This window comes from Ambystoma mexicanum, chromosome 1p (genome assembly GCF_040938575.1).
Source record: "Ambystoma mexicanum isolate Mex_15411 chromosome 1p, UKY_AmexF1_1, whole genome shotgun sequence".
NCBI classification, from domain to species: domain Eukaryota; kingdom Metazoa; phylum Chordata; class Amphibia; order Caudata; family Ambystomatidae; genus Ambystoma; species Ambystoma mexicanum.
In genome coordinates this window covers 1,024,585,332-1,024,608,965 of record NC_090921.1, presented here as the reverse complement: position 1 = coordinate 1,024,608,965, position 23,634 = coordinate 1,024,585,332, and the positions used below count along the sequence as shown (strand labels likewise).

Below are 23,634 nucleotides of genomic sequence, written 5' to 3'. Positions count from 1 at the left end.
TTGTCAAGGCCCAACACGGCTGAATACTCTGAGGAGATGGCCTGTGAGGCGCCGCCTTTCAACTTTTCCCCCTTAGTATGGTGGTCAGTAACATGCGGGCGACTGCGGAGGGGGTCATTTTTTTAATTGGGAACTGATGTGCTTTTACTCAATTCGGGAACGTCACAAGCCAAATTTGTAGTATTTTGCACGAATTGCAAGAGATGTTTACAAGTCGACGGTTGAAGTGGAAGCTCGTATTGAGTTTGCTAGAGAACAATTTGCCAAGCCTTCGATAGCTCAGTTGGTAGAGCGGAGGACTGTAGTGGTAAAACAGGCATCCTTAGGTCGCTGGTTCAAAACCGGCTCGAAGGACTTTTGCCAAATGCACATTTTATTGAATACTTGGAAAGTAAAATACTTGGAAAGTAAAATAACAGACAATTTATAATTATATTATATTTCATCACTGAAAATAGATGCCTTTTGCTTTGAGGCTGTGGCCACGTTATTTTTCTGTCCGACACCAATCTTCGTTGGTTTCCTGTGAGGTATTTTGGATCCCCATCTCTTGCTATGAACTGACAAAACAGCAGAATCCCCTTGACAATCTTGATTTCTCAAGGGAAATGGGAGAACACTATACACCATCCAAGATATTAAAATATTGTCAAGGCCGAACACTGATGAATACTCTGAGGAGATGGCCTGTGAGGCGCTGCCTTTCAACTTTTCCTCCTTTGTATGGTGGTCAGTAACATGCGGGAGACTGCGGAGGGGGTCATTTTTTTAATTGTGAACTGATGTGATTTTACTCAATTCGGGAACCTCACAAGCCAAATTTGTAGTATTTTGCACGAATTGCAAGAGATGTTTGAATGTCGAAGGTTGAAGTGGAAGCTCGTATTGAGCTTGCTAGAGACTGATTTGCCAAGCCTTCGATAGCTCAGTTGGTAGAGCGGAGGACTGTAGTGGTAAAACAGGCATCCTTAGGTCGCTGGTTCAAATCCGGTTCGAAGGACTTTTGCCAAATGCACATTTTATTGAATACTTGGAAAGTAAAATACTTGGAAAGTAAAATAACAGACAATTTATAATTATATTATATTTCATCACTGAAAATAGATGCCTTTTGCTTTGAGGCTGTGACCACGTTATTTTTCTGTCCAACACGAATCTTCATTGGTTTCCTGTGAGGTGTTTTGGATCCCCATCTCTTGCTATGAACTGGCAAAACAGCAGAATCCCCTTGACAATCTTGATTTCTCAAGAGAAATGAGAGAACACTATACACCATCCAAGATATTAAAATATTGTCAAGGCCCAACGCGGCTGAATACTCTGAGGAGATGGCCTGTGAGGTGCCGCCTTTCAACTTTTCCCCCTTAGTATGGTGGTCAGTAACATGCGGGCGACTGTGGAGGGGGTCATTTTTTTAATTGGGAACTGATGTGCTTTTACTCAATTCGGGAACCTCACAAGCCAAATTTGTAGTATTTTGCACGAATTGCAAGAGATGTTTACAAGTCGACGGTTGAAGTGGAAGCTCGTATTGAGTTTGCTAGAGATGATTGGCCAAGCCTTCGATAGCTCAGTTGGTAGAGTGGAGGTCTGTAGTGGTAAAACAGGCATCCTTAGGTCGCTGGTTCAAATCCGGCACTAAGGACTTTTGCCAAATGCACATTTTATTGAATACTTGGAAAGTAAAATACTTGGAAAGTAAAATAACAGACAATTTATAATTATATTATATTTCATCACTGAAAATAGATGCCTTTTGCTTTGAGGCTGTGGCCACGTTATATTTCTGTCCAACACGAATCTTCATTGGTTTCCTGTCAGGTATTTTGGATCCCCATCTCTTGCTATGAACTGGCAAAACAGCAGAATCCCCTTGACAATCTTGATTTCTCAAGGGAAATGAGAGAACACTATACACCATCCAAGATATTAAAATATTGTCAAGGCCCAACACGGCTGAATACTCTGAGGAGATGGCCTGTGAGGCGCCGCCTTTCAACTTTTCCCCCTTAGTATAGTGGTCATTAACATGCGGGAGACTGCGGAGGGGGTCATTTTTTTAATTGGGAACTGATGTGCTTTTACTCAATTCGGGAACCTCACAAGCCAAATTTGTAGTATTTTGCACGAATTGCAAGAGATGTTTACAAGTCGACGGTTGAAGTGGAAGCTCGTATTGAGTTGGCTAGAGAATGATTTGCCAAGCCTTCGAAAGCTCAGTTGGTAGAGCGGAGGACTGTAGTGGTAAAACAGGCATCCTTAGGTCGCTGGTTCAAATCCGGCTCGAAGGACTTTTGCCAAATGCAAATTTTATTGAATACTTGGAAAGTAAAATACTTGGAAAATAAAATAACAGACAATTTATAATTATATTATATTTCATCACTGAAAATAGATGCCTTTTGCTTTGAGGCTGTGGCCACGTTATGTTTCTGTCCAACACCAATCTTCATTGGTTTCCTGTGAGGTGTTTCGGATCCCCATCTCTTGTTATGAACTGGCAAAACAGCAGAATCCCCTTGACAATCTTGATTTCTCAAGGGAAATGAGAGAACAGTATACACCATCCAAGATATTAAAATATTGTCAAGGCCCAACACGGCTGAATACTCTGAGGAGATGGCCTGTGAGGCGCCGCCTTTCAACTTTTCCCCCTTAGTATGGTGGTCAGTAACATGCGGGCGACTGCGGAGGGGGTCATTTTTTTAATTGGGAACTGATGTACTTTTACTCAATTCGGGAACCTCACAAGCCAAATTTGTAGTATTTTGCACGAATTGCAAGAGATGTTTACAAGTCGACGGTTGAAGTGGAAGCTCGTATTGAGTTTGCTAGAGTTGATTTGCCAAGCCTTCGATAGCTCAGTTGGTAGAGCGGAGGTCTGTAGTGGTAAAACAGGCATCCTTAGGTCGCTGGTTCAAATCCGGCTCGAAGGACTTTTGCCAAATGCAAATTTTATTGAATACTTGGAAAGTAAAATACTTGGAAAATAAAATAACAGACAATTTATAATTATATTATATTTCATCACTGAAAATAGATGCCTTTTGCTTTGAGGCTGTGGCCACGTTATGTTTCTGTCCAACACCAATCTTCATTGGTTTCCTGTGAGGTGTTTCGGATCCCCATCTCTTGCTATGAACTGGCAAAACAGCAGAATCCCCTTGACAATCTTGATTTCTCAAGGGAAATGAGAGAACAGTATACACCATCCAAGATATTAAAATATTGTCAAGGCGCAACACGGCTGAATACTCTGAGGAGATGGCCTGTGAGGCGCCGCCTTTCAACTTTTCCCCCTTAGTATGGTGGTCAGTAACATGCGGGAGACTGCGGAGGGGGTCATTTTTTTAATTGGGAACTGATGTGCTTTTACTCAATTCGGGAACGTCACAAGCCAAATTTGTAGTATTTTGCACGAATTGCAAGAGATGTTTACAAGTCGACGGTTGAAGTGGAAGCTTGTATTGAGTTTGCTAGATAACGATTTGCCAAGCCTTCGATAGCTCAGTTGGTAGAGCGGAGGACTGTAGTGGTAAAACAGGCATCCTTAGGTCGCTGGTTCAAATCCGGCTCGAAGGACTTATGCCAAATGCACATTTTATTGAATACTTGGAAAGTAAAATACTTGGAAAGTAAAATAACAGACAATTTATAATTATATTATATTTCATCACTGAAAATAGATGCCTTTTGCTTTGAGGCTGTGGCCACGTTATTTTTCTGTCCGACACCAATCTTCGTTGGTTTCCTGTGAGGTATTTTGGATCCCCATCTCTTGCTATGAACTGACAAAACAGCAGAATCCCCTTAACAATCTTGATTTCTCAAGGGAAATGGGAGAACACTATACACCATCCAAGATATTAAAATATTGTCAAGGCCGAACACTGATGAATACTATGAGGAGATGGCCTGTGAGGCGCCGCCTTTCAACTTTTCCTCCTTTGTATGGTGGTCAGTAACATGCGGGAGACTGCGGAGGGGGTCATTTTTTTAATTGGGAACTGATGTGCTTTTACTCAATTCGGGAACGTCACAAGCCAAATTTGTAGTATTTTGCACGAATTGCAAGAGATGTTTACAAGTCGACGGTTGAAGTGGAAGCTCGTATTGAGTTTGCTAGAGAACAGTTTGCCAAGCCTTCGATAGCTCAGTTGGTAGAGCGGAGGACTGTAGTGGTAAAACAGGCATCCTTAGGTCGCTGGTTCAAATCCGGCTCGAAGGACTTTTGCCAAATGCACATTTTATTGAATACTTGGAAAGTAAAATACTTGGAAAGTAAAATAACAGACAATTTATAATTATATTATATTTCATCACTGAAAATAGATGCCTTTTGCTTTGAGGCTGTGGCCACGTTATTTTTCTGTCCGACACCAATCTTCGTTGGTTTCCTGTGAGGTATTTTGGATCCCCATCTCTTGCTATGAACTGACAAAACAGCAGAATCCCCTTGACAATCTTGATTTCTCAAGGGAAATGGGAGAACACTATACACCATCCAAGATATTAAAATATTGTCAAGGCCGAACACTGATGAATACTCTGAGGAGATGGCCTGTGAGGCGCCGCCTTTCAACTTTTCCTCCTTTGTATGGTGGTCAGTAACATGCGGGAGACTGCGGAGGGGGTCATTTTTTTAATTGTGAACTGATGTGCTTTTACTCAATTCGGGAACCTCACAAGCCAAATTTGTAGTATTTTGCACGAATTGCAAGAGATGTTTGAATGTCGAAGGTTGAAGTGGAAGCTCGTATTGAGCTTGCTAGAGACTGATTTGCCAAGCCTTCGATAGCTCAGTTGGTATAGCGGAGGACTGTAGTGGTAAAACAGGCATCCTTAGGTCGCTGGTTCAAATCCGGTTCGAAGGACTTTTGCCAAATGCACATTTTATTGAATACTTGGAAAGTAAAATACTTGGAAAGTAAAATAACAGACAATTTATAATTATATTATATTTCATCACTGAAAATAGATGCCTTTTGCTTTGAGGCTGTGACCACGTTATTTTTCTGTCCAACACGAATCTTCATTGGTTTCCTGTGAGGTGTTTTGGATCCCCATCTCTTGCTATGAACTTGCAAAACAGCAGAATCCCCTTGACAATCTTGATTTCTCAAGAGAAATGAGAGAACACTATGCACCATCCAAGATATTAAAGTATTGTCAAGGCCCAACGCGGCTGAATACTCTGAGGAGATGGCCTGTGAGGTGCCGCCTTTCAACTTTTCCCCCTTAGTATGGTGGTCAGTAACATGCGGGCGACTGCGGAGGGGGTCATTTTTTTAATTGGGAACTGATGTGCTTTTACTCAATTCGGGAACGTCACAAGCCAAATTTGTAGTATTTTGCACGAATTGCAAGAGATGTTTACAAGTCGACGGTTGAAGTGGAAGCTTGTATTGAGTTTGCTAGATAACGATTTGCCAAGCCTTCGATAGCTCAGTTGGTAGAGCGGAGGACTGTAGTGGTAAAACAGGCATCCTTATGTCGCTGGTTCAAATCCGGCTCGAAGGACTTTTGCCAAATGCACATTTTATTGAATACTTGGAAAGTGAAATACTTGGAAAGTAAAATAACAGACAATTTATAATTATATTATATTTCATCACTGAAAATAGATGCCTTTTGCTTTGAGGCTGTGGCCACGTTATTTTTCTGTCCGACACCAATCTTCGTTGGTTTCCTGTGAGGTATTTTGGATCCCCATCTCTTGCTATGAACTGACAAAACAGCAGAATCCCCTTAACAATCTTGATTTCTCAAGGGAAATGGGAGAACACTATACACCATCCAAGATATTAAAATATTGTCAAGGCCGAACACTGATGAATACTATGAGGAGATGGCCTGTGAGGCGCCGCCTTTCAACTTTTCCTCCTTTGTATGGTGGTCAGTAACATGCGGGAGACTGCGGAGGGGGTCATTTTTTTAATTGGGAACTGATGTGCTTTTACTCAATTCGTGAACGTCACAAGCCAAATTTGTAGTATTTTGCACGAATTGCAAGAGATGTTTACAAGTCGACGGTTGAAGTGGAAGCTCGTATTGAGTTTGCTAGAGAACAATTTGCCAAGCCTTCGATAGCTCAGTTGGTAGAGCGGAGGACTGTAGTGGTAAAACAGGCATCCTTAGGTCGCTGGTTCAAATCCGGCTCGAAGGACTTTTGCCAAATGCACATTTTATTGAATACTTGGAAAGTAAAATACTTGGAAAGTAAAATAACAGACAATTTATAATTATATTATATTTCATCACTGAAAATAGATGCCTTTTGCTTTGAGGCTGTGGCCACGTTATTTTTCTGTCCGACACCAATCTTCGTTGGTTTCCTGTGAGGTATTTTGGATCCCCATCTCTTGCTATGAACTGACAAAACAGCAGAATCCCCTTGACAATCTTGATTTCTCAAGGGAAATGGGAGAACACTATACACCATCCAAGATATTAAAATATTGTCAAGGCCGAACACTGATGAATACTCTGAGGAGATGGCCTGTGAGGCGCCGCCTTTCAACTTTTCCTCCTTTGTATGGTGGTCAGTAACATGCGGGAGACTGCGGAGGGGGTCATTTTTTTAATTGTGAACTGATGTGCTTTTACTCAATTCGGGAACCTCACAAGCCAAATTTGTAGTATTTTGCACGAATTGCAAGAGATGTTTGAATGTCGAAGGTTGAAGTGGAAGCTCGTATTGAGCTTGCTAGAGACTGATTTGCCAAGCCTTCGATAGCTCAGTTGGTAGAGCGGAGGACTGTAGTGGTAAAACAGGCATCCTTAGGTCGCTGGTTCAAATCCGGTTCGAAGGACTTTTGCCAAATGCACATTTTATTGAATACTTGGAAAGTAAAATACTTGGAAAGTAAAATAACAGACAATTTATAATTATATTATATTTCATCACTGAAAATAGATGCCTTTTGCTTTGAGGCTGTGACCACGTTATTTTTCTGTCCAACACGAATCTTCATTGGTTTCCTGTGAGGTGTTTTGGATCCCCATCTCTTGCTATGAACTGGCAAAACAGCAGAATCCCCTTGACAATCTTGATTTCTCAAGAGAAATGAGAGAACACTATACACCATCCAAGATATTAAAATATTGTCAAGGCCCAACACGGCTGAATACTCTGAGGAGATGGCCTGTGAGGCGCCGCCTTTCAACTTTTCCCCCTTAGTATGGTGGTCATTAACATGCGGGAGACTGCGGAGGGGGTCATTTTTTTAATTGGGAACTGATGTGCTTTTACTCAATTCGGGAACCTCACAAGCCAAATTTGTAGTATTTTGCACGAATTGCAAGAGATGTTTACAAGTCGACGGTTGAAGTGGAAGCTCGTATTGAGTTTGCTAGAGAATGATTTGCCAAGCCTTCGAAAGCTCAGTTGGTAGAGCGGAGGACTGTAGTGGTAAAACAGGCATCCTTAGGTCGCTGGTTCAAATCCGGCTTGAAGGACTTTTGCCAAATGCACATTTTATTGAATACTTGGAAAGTAAAATACTTGGAAAGTAAAATAACAGACAATTTATAATTATATTATATTTCATCACTGAAAATAGATGCCTTTTGCTTTGAGGCTGTGACCACGTTATTTTTCTGTCCAACACGAATCTTCATTGGTTTCCTGTGAGGTGTTTTGGATCCCCATCTCTTGCTATGAACTTGCAAAACAGCAGAATCCCCTTGACAATCTTGATTTCTCAAGAGAAATGAGAGAACACTATGCACCATCCAAGATATTAAAATATTGTCAAGGCCCAACGCGGCTGAATACTCTGAGGAGATGGCCTGTGAGGTGCCGCCTTTCAACTTTTCCCCCTTAGTATGGTGGTCAGTAACATGCGGGCGACTGCGGAGGGGGTCATTTTTTTAATTGGGAACTGATGTGCTTTTACTCAATTCGGGAACCTCACAAGCCAAATTTGTAGTATTTTGCACGAATTGCAAGAGATGTTTACAAGTCGACGGTTGAAGTGGAAGCTCGTATTGAGTTTGCTAGAGTTGATTTGCCAAGCCTTCGATAGCTCAGTTGGTAGAGCGGAGGTCTGTAGTGGTAAAACAGGCATCCCTAGGTTGCTGGTTCAAATCCGGCTCTAAGGACTCTTGCCAAATGCACATTTTATTGAATACTTGGAAAGTAAAATAACAGACAATTTATAATTATATTATATTTCATCAATGAAAATAGATGCCTTTTGCTTTGAGGCTGTGGCCACGTTATATTTCTGTCCAACACGAATCTTCATTGGTTTCCTGTCAGGTATTTTGGATCCCCATCTCTTGCTATGAACTGGCAAAACAGCAGAATCCCCTTGACAATCTTGATTTCTCAAGGGAAATGAGAGAACACTATACACCATCCAAGATATTAAAATATTGTCAAGGCCCAACACGGCTGAATACTCTGAGGAGATGGCCTGTGAGGCGCCGCCTTTCAACTTTTCCCCCTTAGTATGGTGGTCAGTAACATGCGGGAGACTGCGGAGGGGGTCATTTTTTTAATTGGGAACTGATGTGCTTTTACTCAATTCGGGAACGTCACAAGCCAAATTTGTAGTATTTTGCACGAATTGCAAGAGATGTTTACAAGTCGACGGTTGAAGTGGAAGCTCGTATTGAGTTTGCTAGAGAATGATTTGCCAAGCCTTCGAAAGCTCAGTTGGTAGAGCGGAGGACTGTAGTGGTAAAACAGGCATCCTTAGGTCGCTGGTTCAAATCCGTCTCGAAGGACTTTTGCCAAATGCACATTTTATTGAATACTTGGAAAGTAAAATACTTGGAAAGTAAAATAACAGACAATTTATAATTATATTATATTTCATCACTGAAAATAGATGCCTTTTGCTTTGAGGCTGTGGCCACGTTATTTTTCTGTCCGACACCAATCTTCGTTGGTTTCCTGTGAGGTATTTTGGATCCCCATCTCTTGCAATGAACTGACAAAACAGCAGAATCCCCTTGACAATCTTGATTTCTCAAGGGAAATGGGAGAACACTATACACCATCCAAGATATTAAAATATTGTCAAGGCCGAACACTGATGAATACTATGAGGAGATGGCCTGTGAGGCGCCGCCTTTCAACTTTTCCTCCTTTGTATGGTGGTCAGTAACATGCGGGAGACTGCGGAGGGGGTCATTTTTTTAATTGTGAACTGATGTGCTTTTACTCAATTCGGGAACCTCACAAGCCAAATTTGTAGTATTTTGCACGAATTGCAAGAGATGTTTGAATGTCGAAGGTTGAAGTGGAAGCTCGTATTGAGCTTGCTAGAGACTGATTTGCCAAGCCTTCGATAGCTCAGTTGGTAGAGCTGAGGACTGTAGTGGTAAAACAGGCATCCTTAGGTCGCTGGTTCAAATCCGGTTCGAAGGACTTTTGCCAAATGCACATTTTATTGAATACTTGGAAAGTAAAATACTTGGAAAGTAAAATAACAGACAATTTATAATTATATTATATTTCATCACTGAAAATAGATGCCTTTTGCTTTGAGGCTGTGACCACGTTATTTTTCTGTCCAACACGAATCTTCATTGGTTTCCTGTGAGGTGTTTTGGATCCCCATCTCTTGCTATGAACTTGCAAAACAGCAGAATCCCCTTGACAATCTTGATTTCTCAAGAGAAATGAGAGAACACTATACACCATCCAAGATATTAAAATATTGTCAAGGCCCAACGCGGCTGAATACTCTGAGGAGATGGCCTGTGAGGTGCCGCCTTTCAACTTTTCCCCCTTAGTATGGTGGTCAGTAACATGCGGGCGACTGTGGAGGGGGTCATTTTTTTAATTGGGAACTGATGTGCTTTTACTCAATTCGGGAACCTCACAAGCCAAATTTGTAGTATTTTGCACGAATTGCAAGAGATGTTTACAAGTCGACGGTTGAAGTGGAAGCTCGTATTGAGTTTGCTAGAGTTGATTTGCCAAGCCTTCGATAGCTCAGTTGGTAGAGCGGAGGTCTGTAGTGGTAAAACAGGCATCCTTAGGTCGCTGGTTCAAATCTGGCTCTAAGGACTCTTGCCAAATGCACATTTTATTGAATACTTGGAAAGTAAAATACTTGGAAAGTAAAATAACAGACAATTTATAATTATATTATATTTCATCACTGAAAATAGATGCCTTTTGCTTTGAGGCTGTGGCCACGTTATATTTCTGTCCAACACGAATCTTCATTGGTTTCCTGTCAGGTATTTTGGATCCCCATCTCTTGCTATGAACTGGCAAAACAGCAGAATCCCCTTGACAATCTTGATTTCTCAAGGGAAATGAGAGAACACTATACACCATCCAAGATATTAAAATATTGTCAAGGCGCAACACGGCTGAATACTCTGAGGAGATGGCCTGTGAGGCGCCGCCTTTCAACTTTTCCTCCTTAGTATGGTGGTCAGTAACATGCGGGAGACTGCGGAGGCGGTCATTTTTTTAATTGGGAACTGATGTGCTTTTACTCAATTCGTGAACCTCACAAGCCAAATTTGTAGTATTTTGCACGAATTGCAAGAGATGTTTACAAGTCGACGGTTGAAGTGGAAGCTCGTATTGAGTTTGCTAGAGAATGATTTGCCAAGCCTTCGATAGCTCAGACTGTAGTGGTAAAACAGGCATCCTTAGGTCGCTGGTTCAAATCCGGCTCGAAGGACTTTTGCCAAATGCAAATTTTATTGAATACTTGGAAAGTAAAATACTTGGAAAGTAAAATAACAGACAATTTATAATTATATTATATTTCATCACTGAAAATAGATGCCTTTTGCTTTGAGGCTGTGGCCACGTTATTTTTCTGTCCGACACCAATCTTCGTTGGTTTCCTGTGAGGTGTTTTGGATCCCCGTCTCTTGCTATGAACTGGCAAAACAGCAGAATCCCCTTGACAATCTTGATTTCTCAAGGGAAATGAGAGAACACTATACACCATCTAAGATATTAAAATATTGTCAAGGCCCAACACGGCTGAATACTCTCAGGAGATGGCCTGTGAGGCGCCGCCTTTCAACTTTTCCCCCTTAGTATAGTGGTCATTAACATGCGGGAGACTGCGGAGGGGGTCATTTTTTTAATTGGGAACTGATGTGCTTTTACTCAATTCGGGAACCTCACAAGCCAAATTTGTAGTATTTTGCACGAATTGCAAGAGATGTTTACAAGTCGACGGTTGAAGTGGAAGCTCGTATTGAGTTTGCTAGAGAATGATTTGCCAAGCCTTTGATAGCACAGTTGGTAGAGCGGAGGACTGTAGTGGTAAAACAGGCATCCTTAGGTCGCTGGTTCAAATCCGGCTCGAAGGACTTTTGCCAAATGCAAATTGTATTGAATACTTGGAAAGTAAAATACTTGGAAAGTAAAATAACAGACAATTTATAATTATATTATATTTCATCACTGAAAATAGATGCCTTTTGCTTTGAGGCTGTGGCCACGTTATTTTTCTGTCCGACACCAATCTTCGTTGGTTTCCTGTGAGGTGTTTTGGATCCCCATCTCTTGCTATGAACTGACAAAACAGCAGAATCCCCTTGACAATCTTGATTTCTCAAGGGAAATGGGAGAACACCATACACCATTCAAGATATTAAAATATTGTCAAGGCCGAACACTGATGAATACTCTGAGGAGATGGCCTGTGAGGCGCCGCCTTTCAACTTTTCCTCCTTAGTATGGTGGTCAGTAACATGCGGGAGACTGCGGAGGCGGTCATTTTTTAAATTGGGAACTGATGTGCTTTTACTCAATTCGGGAACCTCACAAGCCAAATTTGTAGTATTTTGCACGAATTGCAAGAGATGTTTGCATGTCGACGGTTGAAGTGGAAGCTCGAATTGAGCTTGCTAGAGAACGGTTTGCCAAGCCTTCGATAGCTCAGTTGGTAGAGGAGAGGACTGTAGTGGTAAAACAGGCATCCTTAGGTCGCTGGTTCAAATCCGGCTCGATGGACTTTTGCCAAATGCAAATTTTATTGAATACTTGGAAAGTAAAATACTTGGAAAATAAAATAACAGACAATTTATAATTATATTATATTTCATCACTAAAAATAGATGCCTTTTGCATTGAGGCTGTGGCCACATTATTTTTCTGTCCAACACCAATCTTCTTTGGTTTCCTGTGAGGTGTTTTTTTGATCCCCATCTCTTGCTATGAACTGGCAAAACAGCATAATCCCCTTGACAATCTTGATTTCTCAAGGAAAATGAGAGAACACTATACACCATCCAAGATATTAAAATATTGTCAAGGCCCAACGCGGCTGAATACTCTGAGGAGATGGCCTGTGAGGTGCCGCCTTTCAACTTTTCCCCCTTAGTATGGTGGTCAGTAACATGCGGGAGACTGCGGAGGGGGTCATTTTTTTAATTGGGAACTGATGTGCTTTTACTCAATTCGGGAACCTCACAAGCCAAATTTGTAGTATTTTGCACGAATTGCAAGAGATGTTTACAAGTCGACGGTTGAAATGGAAGCTCGTATTGAGTTTGCTAGAGAACGACTTGCCAAGCCTTCGATAGCTCAGTTGGTAGAGTGGAGGACTGTAGTGGTACAACAGGCATCCTTAGGTCGCTGGTTCAAATCCGGCTCAAAGGACTTTTGCCAAATGCAAATTTTATTGAATACTTGGAAAGTAAAATACTTGGAAAATAACATAACAGACAATTTATAATTATATTATATTTCATCACTGAAAATAGATGCCTTTTGCATTGAGGCTGTGGCCACATTATTTTTCTGTCCAACACCAATCTTCATTGGTTTCATGTGAGGTGTTTTTTTGATCCCCATCTCTTGCTATGAACTGGCAAAACAGCATAATCCCCTTGACAATCTTGATTTCTCAAGGGAAATGAGAGAACACTATACACCATCCAAGATATTAAAATATTGTCAAGGCCCAACGCGGCTGAATACTCTGAGGAGATGGCCTGTGAGGTGCCGCCTTTCAACTTTTCCCCCTTAGTATGGTGGTCAGTAACATGCGGGAGACTGCGGAGGGGGTCATTTTTTTAATTGGGAACTGATGTGCTTTTACTCAATTCGGGAACCTCACAAGCCAAATTTGTAGTATTTTGCACGAATTGCAAGAGATGTTTACAAGTCGACGGTTGAAGTGGAAGCTCGTATTGAGTTTGCCAGAGAATGATTTGCCAAGCCTTCGATAGCTCAGTTGGTAGAGCGGAGGACTGTAGTGGTAAAACAGGCATACTTAGGGCGCTGGTTCAAATCCGACTCGAAGGACTTTTGCCAAATGCACATTTTGGAAAGTAAAATACTTGGAAAGTAAAATAACAGATAATTTAGAATTATATTATATTTCATCACTGAAAATAGATGCCTTTTGCTTTGAGGCTGTGGCCACGTTATTTTTCTGTCCAACACGAATCTTCTTTGGTTTCCTGTCAGGTGTTTTGGATCCCCATCTCTTGCTATGAACTGGCAAAACAGCAGAATCCCCTTGACAATCTTGATTTCTCAAGGGAAATGAGAGAACACTACACACCATCCAAGATATTAAAATAATGTCAAGGCCCAACACGGCTGAATACTCTGAGGAGATGGCCTGTGAGGCGCCGCCTTTCAACTTTTCCCCCTTAGTATGGTGGTCATTAACATGCGGGAGACTGCGGAGGGGGTCATTTTTTTAATTGGGAACTGATGTGCTTTTACTCAATTCGGGAACCTCACAAGCCAAATTTGTAGTATTTTGCACGAATTGCAAGAGATGTTTACAAGTCGACGGTTTAAGTGGAAGCTCGTATTGAGTTTGCTAGAGAATGATTTGCCAAGCCTTCGAAAGCTCAGTTGGTAGAGCGGAGGACTGTAGTGGTAAAACAGGCATCCTTAGGTCGCTGGTTCAAATCCGGCTCGAAGGACTTTTGCCAAATGCAAATTTTATTGAATACTTGGAAAGTAAAATACTTGGAAAATAAAATAACAGACAATTTATAATTATATTATATTTCATCACTGAAAATAGATGCCTTTTGCTTTGAGGCTGTGGCCACGTTATGTTTCTGTCCAACACCAATCTTCATTGGTTTCCTGTGAGGTGTTTCGGATCCCCATCTCTTGCTATGAACTGGCAAAACAGCAGAATCCCCTTGACAATCTTGATTTCTCAAGGGAAATGAGAGAACAGTATACACCATCCAAGATATTAAAATATTGTCAAGGCCCAACACGGCTGAATACTCTGAGGAGATGGCCCGTGAGGCGCCGCCTTTCAACTTTTCCCCCTTAGTATGGTGGTCAGTAACATGCGGGAGACTGCGCAGGGGGTCATTTTTTTAATTGGGAACTGATGTGCTTTTACTCAATTCGGGAACGTCACAATCCAAATTTGTAGTATTTTGCACGAATTGCAAGAGATGTTTACAAGTCGACGGTTGAAGTGGAAGCTCGTATTGAGTTTGCTAGAGAGCGATTTGCCACGCCTTCGATAGCTCAGTTGGTAGAGCGGAGGACTGTAGTAGTAAAACAGGCATCCTTAGGTCGCTGGTTCAAATCCGGCTCGAAGGACTTTTGCCAAATGCACATTTTATTGAATACTTGGAAAGTAAAATACTTGGAAAGTAAAATAACAGACAATTTATAATTATATTATATTTCATCACTGAAAATAGATGCCTTTTGCTTTGAGGCTGTGGCCACGTTATTTTTCTGTCCGACACCAATCTTCGTTGGTTTCCTGTGAGGTATTTTGGATCCCCATCTCTTGCTATGAACTGACAAAACAGCAGAATCCCCTTGACAATCTTGATTTCTCAAGGGAAATGGGAGAACACTATACACCATCCAAGATATTAAAATATTGTCAAGGCCGAACACTGATGAATACTCTGAGGAGATGGCCTGTGAGGCGCCGCCTTTCAACTTTTCCTCCTTTGTATGGTGGTCAGTAACATGCGGGAGACTGCGGAGGGGGTCATTTTTTTAATTGTGAACTGATGTGCTTTTACTCAATTCGGGAACCTCACAAGCCAAATTTGTAGTATTTTGCACGAATTGCAAGAGATGTTTCAATGTCGACGGTTGAAGTGGAAGCTCGTATTGAGCTTGCTAGAGACTGATTTGCCAAGCCTTCGATAGCTCAGTTGGTAGAGCGGAGGACTGTAGTGGTAAAACAAGCATCCTTAGGTCGCTGGTTCAAATCCGGCTCGAAGGACTTTTGCCAAATGCACATTTTATTGAATACTTGGAAAGAAAATTCTTGGAAAGTAAAATAACAGACAATTTATAATTATATTATATTTCATCACTGAAAATAGATGCCTTTTGCTTTGAGGCTGTGACCACGTTATTTTTCTGTCCAACACAAATCTTCATTGGTTTCCTGTGAGGTGTTTTGGATCCCCATCTCTTGCTATGAACTGGCAAAACAGCAGAATCCCCTTGACAATCTTGATTTCTCAAGAGAAATGAGAGAACACTATACACCATCCAAGATATTAAAATATTGTCAAGGCCCAACGCGGCTGAATACTCTGAGGAGATGGCCTGTGAGGTGCCGCCTTTCAACTTTTCCCCCTTAGTATGGTGGTCAGTAACATGCGGGCGACTGCGGAGGGGGTCATTTTTTTAATTGGGAACTGATGTGCTTTTACTCAATTCGGGAACCTCACAAGCCAAATTCGTAGTATTTTGCACGAATTGCAAGAGATGTTTACAAGTCGACGGTTGAAGTGGAAGCTCGTATTGAGTTTGCTAGAGTTGATTTGCTAAGCCTTGGATAGCTCAGTTGGTAGAGCGGAGGACTGTAGTGGTAAAACAGGCATCCTTAGGTCGCTGGTTCAAATCCAGCTCTAAGGACTCTTGCCAAATGCACATTTTATTGAATAATTGGAAAGTAAAATACTTGGAAAGTAAAATAACAGACAATTTATAATTATATTATATTTCATCACTGAAAATAAATGCCTTTTGCTTTGAGGCTGTGGCCACGTTATATTTCTGTCCAACACGAATCTTCATTGGTTTCCTGTCAGGTATTTTGGATCCCCATCTCTTGCTATGAACTGGCAAAACAGCAGAATCCCCTTGACAATCTTGATTTCTCAAGGGAAATGAGAGAACACTATACACCATCTAAGATATTAAAATATTGTCAAGGCCCAACACGGCTGAATACTCTCAGGAGATGGCCTGTGAGGCGCCGCCTTTCAACTTTTCCCCCTTAGTATAGTGGTCATTAACATGCGGGAGACTGCGGAGGGGGTCATTTTTTTAATTGGGAACTGATGTGCTTTTACTCAATTCGGGAACCTCACAAGCCAAATTTGTAGTATTTTGCACGAATTGCAAGAGATGTTTACAAGTCGACGGTTGAAGTGGAAGCTCGTATTGAGTTTTCTAGAGAATGATTTGCCAAGCCTTTGATAGCACAGTTGGTAGAGCGGAGGACTGTAGTGGTAAAACAGGCATCCTTAGGTCCCTGGTTCAAATCCGGCTCGAAGGACTTTTGCCAAATGCAAATTTTATTGAATACTTGGAAAGTAAAATACTTGGAAAGTAAAATAACAGACAATTTATAATTATATTATATTTCATCACTGAAAATAGATGCCTTTTGCTTTGAGGCTGTGGCCACGTTATTTTTCTGTCCGACACCAATCTTCGTTGGTTTCCTGTGAGGTGTTTTGGATCCCCATCTCTTGCTATGAACTGACAAAACAGCAGAATCCCCTTGACAATCTTGATTTCTCAAGGGAAATGGGAGAACACCATACACCATCCAAGATATTAAAATATTGTCAAGGCCGAACACTGATGAATACTCTGAGGAGATGGCCTGTGAGGCGCCGCCTTTCAACTTTTCCTCCTTAGTATGGTGGTCAGTAACATGCGGGAGACTGCGGAGGCGGTCATTTTTTAAATTGGGAACTGATGTGCTTTTACTCAATTCGGGAACCTCACAAGCCAAATTTGTAGTATTTTGCACGAATTGCAAGAGATGTTTGCATGTCGACGGTTGAAGTGGAAGCTCGAATTGAGCTTGCTAGAGATCGGTTTGCCAAGCCTTCGATAGCTCAGTTGGTAGAGCAGAGGACTGTAGTGCTAAAACTGGCATCCTTAGGTCGCTGGTTCAAATCTGGCTCGATGGACTTTTGCCAAATGCAAATTTTATTGAATACTTGGAAAGTAAAATACTTGGAAAATAACATAACAGACAATTTATAATTATATTATATTTCATCACTGAAAATAGATGCCTTTTGCATTGAGGCTGTGGCCACATTATTTTTCTGTCCAACACCAATCTTCTTTGGTTTCCTGTGAGGTGTTTTTTTGATCCCCATCTCTTGCTATGAACTGGCAAAACAGCATAATCCCCTTGACAATCTTGATTTCTCAAGGGAAATGAGAGAACACTATACACCATCCAAGATATTAAAATATTGTCAAGGCCCAACACGGCTGAATACTCTGAGGAGATGGCCTGTGAGGCGCCGCCTTTCAACTTTTCCCCCTTAGTATGGTGGTCAGTAACATGCGGGAGACTGCGGAGGGGGTCATTTTATTAATTGTGAACTGATGTGCTTTTACTCAATTCGGGAACCTCACAAGCCAAATTTGTAGTATTTTGCACGAATTGCAAGAGATGTTTGAATGTCGACGGTTGAAGTGGAAGCTCGTATTGAGCTTGCTAGAGACTGATTTAGCAAGCCTTCGATAGCTCAGTTGGTAGAGCAGAGGACTGTAGTGCTAAAACAGGCATCCTTAGGTCGCTGGTTCAAATCCAGATTGAAGGACTTTTGCCAAATGCAAATTTTATTGAATACTTGGAAAGTAAAATGCTTGGAAAATAAAATAACAGACAATTTATAATTATATTATATTTCATCACTGAAAATAGATGCCTTTTGCTTTGAGGCTGTGGCCACGTTATGTTTCTGTCCGACACCAATCTTCGTTGGTTTCCTGTGAGGTGTTTTGGATCCCCATCTCTTGCTATGAACTGACAAAACAGCAGAATCCCCTTGACGATCTTGATTTCTCAAGGGAAATGGGAGAACACTATACACCATCCAAGACATTAAAATATTGTCAAGGCCCAACACGGCTGAATACTCTGAGGAGATGGCCTGTGAGGCGCGCCTTTCAACTTTTCCCCCTTAGTATGGTGGTCAGTAACATGCGGGAGACTGCGGAGGGGGGCATTTTTTTAATTGGGAACTGATGTGCTTTTACTCAATTCGGGAACCTCACAAGCCAAATTTGTAGTATTTTGCACGAATTGCAAGAGATGTTTACAAGTCGACGGTTGAAGTGGAAGCTCGTATTGAGTTTGCTAGAGAATGATTTGCCAAGCCTTCGATAGCTCGTCGCTGGTTCAAATCCGGCTCAAAGGACTTTTGCCAAATGCACATTTTATTGAATACTTGGAAAGTAAAATACTTGGAAAGTAAAATAACAGACAATTTATAATTATATTATATTTCATCACTGAAAATAGATGCCTTTTGCTTTGAGGCTGAGGCCACGTTATTTTTCTGTCCGACACCAATCTTCGTTGGTTTCCTGTGAGGTATTTTGGATCCCCATCTCTTGCTATGAACTGACAAAACAGCAGAATCCCCTTGACAATCTTGATTTCTCAAGGGAAATGGGAGAACACTATACACCATCCAAGATATTAAAATATTGTCAAGGCCGAACACTGATGAAAACTCTGAGGAGATGGCCTGTGAGGCGCCGCCTTTCAACTTTTCCTCCTTAGTATGGTGGTCAGTAACATGCGGGAGACTGCGGAGGGGGTCATTTTTTTAATTGTGAACTGATGTGCTTTTACTCAATTCGGGAACCTCACAAGCCAAATTTGTAGTATTTTGCACGAATTGCAAGAGATGTTTGAATGTCGACGGTTGAAGTGGAAGCTCGTATTGAGTTTGCTAGAGTTGATTTGCCAAGCCTTTGATAGCTCAGTTGGTAGAGCGGAGGACTGTAGTGGTAAAACAGGCATCCTTAGGTCGCTGGTTCAAATCCGGCTCAAAGGACTTCTGCCAAATGCACATTTTATTGAATACTTGGAAAGTAAAATACTTGGAAAGTAAAATAACAGACAATTTATAATTATATTATATTTCATCACTGAAAATAGATGCCTTTTGCTTTGAGGGTGTGGCCACGTTATTTTTCTGTCCAACACGAATCTTCATTGGTTTCCTGTCAGGTATTTTGGATCCCCATCTCTTGCTATGAACTGGCAAAACAGCAGAATCCCCTTGACAATCTTGATTTCTCAAGGGAAATGAGAGAACACTATACACCAACTAAGATATTAAAATATTGTCAAGGCCCAACACGGCTGAATACTCTGAGGAGATGGCCTGTGAGGCGCCGCCTTTCAACTTTTCCCCCTTAGTATAGTGGTCATTAACATGCGGGAGACTGCGGAGGGGGTCATTTTTTTAATTGGGAACTGATGTGCTTTTACTCAATTCGGGAACCTCACAAGCCAAATTTGTAGTATTTTGCACAAATTGCAAGAGATGTTTACAAGTCGACGGTTGAAGTGGAAGCTCGTATTGAGTTTGATAGAGATTGATTTGCCAAGCCTTTGATAGCACAGTTGGTAGAGCAGAGGACTGTAGTGGTAAAACAGGCATCCTTAGGTTGCTGGTTCAAATCCGGCTCGAAGGACTTTTGCCAAATGCAAATTTTATTGAATACTTGGAAAGTAAAATACTTGGAAAGTAAAATAACAGACAATTTATAATTATATTATATTTCATCACTGAAAATAGATGCCTTTTGCTTTGAGGCTGTGGCCACGTTATTTTTCTGTCCGACACCAATCTTCGTTGGTTTCCTGTGAGGTGTTTTGGATCCCCATCTCTTGCTATGAACTGACAAAACAGCAGAATCCCCTTGACAATCTTGATTTCTCAAGGGAAATGGGAGAACACCATACACCATCCAAGATATTAAAATATTGTCAAGGCCGAACACTGATGAATACTCTGAGGAGATGGCCTGTGAGGCGCCGCCTTTCAACTTTTCCTCCTTAGTATGATGGTCAGTAACATGCGGGAGACTGCGGAGGCGGTCATTTTTTAAATTGGGAACTGATGTGCTTTTACTCAATTCGGGAACCTCACAAGCCAAATTTGTAGTATTTTGCACGAATTGCAAGAGATGTTTGCATGTCGACGGTTGAAGTGGAAGCTCGAATTGAGCTTGCTAGTGAACGGTTTGCCAAGCCTTCGATAGCTCAGTTGGTAGAGCAGAGGACTGTAGTGGTAAAACAGGCATCCTTAGGTCGCTGGTTCAAATCCAGATTGAAGGACTTTTGCCAAATGCAAATTTTATTGAATACTTGGAAAGTAAAATGCTTGGAAAATAAAATAACAGACAATTTATAATTATATTATATTTCATCACTGAAAATAGATGCCTTTTGCTTTGAGGCTGTGGCCACGTTATGTTTCTGTCCGACACCAATCTTCGTTGGTTTACTGTGAGGTGTTTTGGATCCCCATCTCTTGCTATGAACTGACAAAACAGCAGAATCCCCTTGACAATCTTGATTTCTCAAGGGAAATGGGAGAACACTATACACCATCCAAGACATTAAAATATTGTCAAGGCCCAACACGGCTGAATACTCTGAGGAGATGGCCTGTGAGGCGCGCCTTTCAACTTTTCCCCCTTAGTATGGTGGTCAGTAACATGCGGGAGACTGCGGAGGGGGGCATTTTTTTAATTGGGAACTGATGTGCTTTTACTCAATTCGGGAACCTCACAAGCCAAATTTGTAGTATTTTGCACGAATTGAAAGAGATGTTTACAAGTCGACGGTTGAAGTGGAAGCTCGTATTGAGTTTGCTAGAGAATGATTTGCCAAGCCTTCGATAGCTCGTTGCTGGTTCAAATCCGGCTCAAAGGACTTTTGCCAAATGCACATTTTATTGAATACTTGGAAAGTAAAATACTTGGAAAGTAAAATAACAGACAATTTATAATTATATTATATTTCATCACTGAAAATAGATGCCTTTTGCTTTGAGGGTGTGGCCACGTTATTTTTCTGTCCAACACGAATCTTCATTGGTTTCCTGTCAGGTATTTTGGATCCCCATCTCTTGCTATGAACTGGCAAAACAGCAGAATCCCCTTGACAATCTTGATTTCTCAAGGGAAATGAGAGAACACTATACACCATCTAAGATATTAAAATATTGTCAAGGCCCAACACGGCTGAATACTCTGAGGAGATGGCCTGTGAGGCGCCGCCTTTCAACTTTTCCTCCTTTGTATGGTGGTCAGTAACATGCGGGAGACTGCGGAGGGGGTCATTTTTTTAATTGGGAACTGATGTGCTTTTACTCAATTCGGGAACGTCACAAGCCAAATTTGTAGTATTTTGCACGAATTGCAAGAGATGTTTACAAGTCGACGGTTGAAGTGGAAGCTCGTATTGAGTTTGCTAGAGAACAGTTTGCCAAGCCTTCGATAGCTCAGTTGGTAGAACGGAGGACTGTAGTGGTAAAACAGGCATCCTTAGGTCGCTGGTTCAAATCCGGCTCGAAGGACTTTTGCCAAATGCACATTTTATTGAATACTTGGAAAGTAAAATACTTGGAAAGTAAAATAACAGACAATTTATAATTATATTATATTTCATCACTGAAAATAGATGCCTTTTGCTTTGAGGCTGTGGCCACGTTATTTTTCTGTCCGACACCAATCTTCGTTGGTTTCCTGTGAGGTATTTTGGATCCCCATCTCTTGCTATGAACTGACAAAACAGCAGAATCCCCTTGACAATCTTGATTTCTCAAGGGAAATGGGAGAACACTATACACCATCCAAGATATTAAAATATTGTCAAGGCCGAACACTGATGAATACTCTGAGGAGATGGCCTGTGAGGCGCCGCCTTTCAACTTTTCCTCCTTTGTATGGTGGTCAGTAACATGCGGGAGACTGCGGAGGGGGTCATTTTTTTAATTGTGAACTGATGTGCTTTTACTCAATTCGGGAACCTCACAAGCCAAATTTGTAGTATTTTGCACGAATTGCAAGAGATGTTTGAATGTCGAAGGTTGAAGTGGAAGCTCGTATTGAGCTTGCTAGAGACTGATTTGCCAAGCCTTCGATAGCTCAGTTGGTAGAGCGGAGGACTGTAGTGGTAAAACAGGCATCCTTAGGTCGCTGGTTCAAATCCGGTTCGAAGGACTTTTGCCAAATGCACATTTTATTGAATACTTGGAAAGTAAAATACTTGGAAAGTAAAATAACAGACAATTTATAATTATATTATATTTCATCACTGAAAATAGATGCCTTTTGCTTTGAGGCTGTGACCACGTTATTTTTCTGTCCAACACGAATCTTCATTGGTTTCCTGTGAGGTGTTTTGGATCCCCATCTCTTGCTATGAACTTGCAAAACAGCAGAATCCCCTTGACAATCTTGATTTCTCAAGAGAAATGAGAGAACACTATGCACCATCCAAGATATTAAAATATTGTCAAGGCCCAACGCGGCTGAATACTCTGAGGAGATGGCCTGTGAGGTGCCGCCTTTCAACTTTTCCCCCTTAGTATGGTGGTCAGTAACATGCGGGCGACTGCGGAGGGGGTCATTTTTTTAATTGGGAACTGATGTGCTTTTACTCAATTCGGGAACGTCACAAGCCAAATTTGTAGTATTTTGCACGAATTGCAAGAGATGTTTACAAGTCGACGGTTGAAGTGGAAGCTTGTATTGAGTTTGCTAGATAACGATTTGCCAAGCCTTCGATAGCTCAGTTGGTAGAGCGGAGGACTGTAGTGGTAAAACAGGCATCCTTATGTCGCTGGTTCAAATCCGGCTCGAAGGACTTTTGCCAAATGCACATTTTATTGAATACTTGGAAAGTGAAATACTTGGAAAGTAAAATAACAGACAATTTATAATTATATTATATTTCATCACTGAAAATAGATGCCTTTTGCTTTGGCTTTGAGGCTGTGGCCACGTTATTTTTCTGTCCGACACCAATCTTCGTTGGTTTCCTGTGAGGTATTTTGGATCCCCATCTCTTGCTATGAACTGACAAAACAGCAGAATCCCCTTAACAATCTTGATTTCTCAAGGGAAATGGGAGAACACTATACACCATCCAAGATATTAAAATATTGTCAAGGCCGAACACTGATGAATACTATGAGGAGATGGCCTGTGAGGCGCCGCCTTTCAACTTTTCCTCCTTTGTATGGTGGTCAGTAACATGCGGGAGACTGCGGAGGGGGTCATTTTTTTAATTGGGAACTGATGTGCTTTTACTCAATTCGGGAACGTCACAAGCCAAATTTGTAGTATTTTGCACGAATTGCAAGAGATGTTTACAAGTCGACGGTTGAAGTGGAAGCTCGTATTGAGTTTGCTAGAGAACAATTTGCCAAGCCTTCGATAGCTCAGTTGGTAGAGCGGAGGACTGTAGTGGTAAAACAGGCATCCTTAGGTCGCTGGTTCAAATCCGGCTCGAAGGACTTTTGCCAAATGCACATTTTATTGAATACTTGGAAAGTAAAATACTTGGAAAGTAAAATAACAGACAATTTATAATTATATTATATTTCATCACTGAAAATAGATGCCTTTTGCTTTGAGGCTGTGGCCACGTTATTTTTCTGTCCGACACC

General features: G+C 41.4%; 8 non-coding genes across 8 annotated transcripts; all 8 read left to right on the top strand.

Annotated features, from left to right (window-relative positions):
• Positions 1-3,496: 3,496 nt before the first annotated feature.
• On the top strand, positions 3,497-3,582 carry TRNAY-GUA (transfer RNA tyrosine (anticodon GUA)). Its single transcript is given in 2 exon segments — positions 3,497-3,533; positions 3,547-3,582. It is a non-coding gene; the product is annotated as a tRNA-Tyr (tRNA).
• Positions 3,583-4,142: 560 nt separating this feature from the next.
• On the top strand, positions 4,143-4,228 carry TRNAY-GUA (transfer RNA tyrosine (anticodon GUA)). Its single transcript is given in 2 exon segments — positions 4,143-4,179; positions 4,193-4,228. It is a non-coding gene; the product is annotated as a tRNA-Tyr (tRNA).
• Positions 4,229-6,080: 1,852 nt separating this feature from the next.
• Positions 6,081-6,166, top strand: TRNAY-GUA (transfer RNA tyrosine (anticodon GUA)). The gene is given in 2 exon segments: positions 6,081-6,117; positions 6,131-6,166. It is a non-coding gene; the product is annotated as a tRNA-Tyr (tRNA).
• An 8,272-nt stretch (positions 6,167-14,438) lies between these two features.
• TRNAY-GUA (transfer RNA tyrosine (anticodon GUA)) lies at positions 14,439-14,524 on the top strand. Its single transcript is given in 2 exon segments — positions 14,439-14,475; positions 14,489-14,524. It is a non-coding gene; the product is annotated as a tRNA-Tyr (tRNA).
• Positions 14,525-15,084: 560 nt separating this feature from the next.
• On the top strand, positions 15,085-15,170 carry TRNAY-GUA (transfer RNA tyrosine (anticodon GUA)). Its single transcript is given in 2 exon segments — positions 15,085-15,121; positions 15,135-15,170. It is a non-coding gene; the product is annotated as a tRNA-Tyr (tRNA).
• A 558-nt stretch (positions 15,171-15,728) lies between these two features.
• On the top strand, positions 15,729-15,814 carry TRNAY-GUA (transfer RNA tyrosine (anticodon GUA)). The gene is given in 2 exon segments: positions 15,729-15,765; positions 15,779-15,814. It is a non-coding gene; the product is annotated as a tRNA-Tyr (tRNA).
• Positions 15,815-18,913: 3,099 nt separating this feature from the next.
• On the top strand, positions 18,914-18,999 carry TRNAY-GUA (transfer RNA tyrosine (anticodon GUA)). The gene is given in 2 exon segments: positions 18,914-18,950; positions 18,964-18,999. It is a non-coding gene; the product is annotated as a tRNA-Tyr (tRNA).
• A 4,396-nt stretch (positions 19,000-23,395) lies between these two features.
• Positions 23,396-23,481, top strand: TRNAY-GUA (transfer RNA tyrosine (anticodon GUA)). The gene is given in 2 exon segments: positions 23,396-23,432; positions 23,446-23,481. It is a non-coding gene; the product is annotated as a tRNA-Tyr (tRNA).
• The last annotated feature ends 153 nt before the right edge of the window (positions 23,482-23,634 follow it).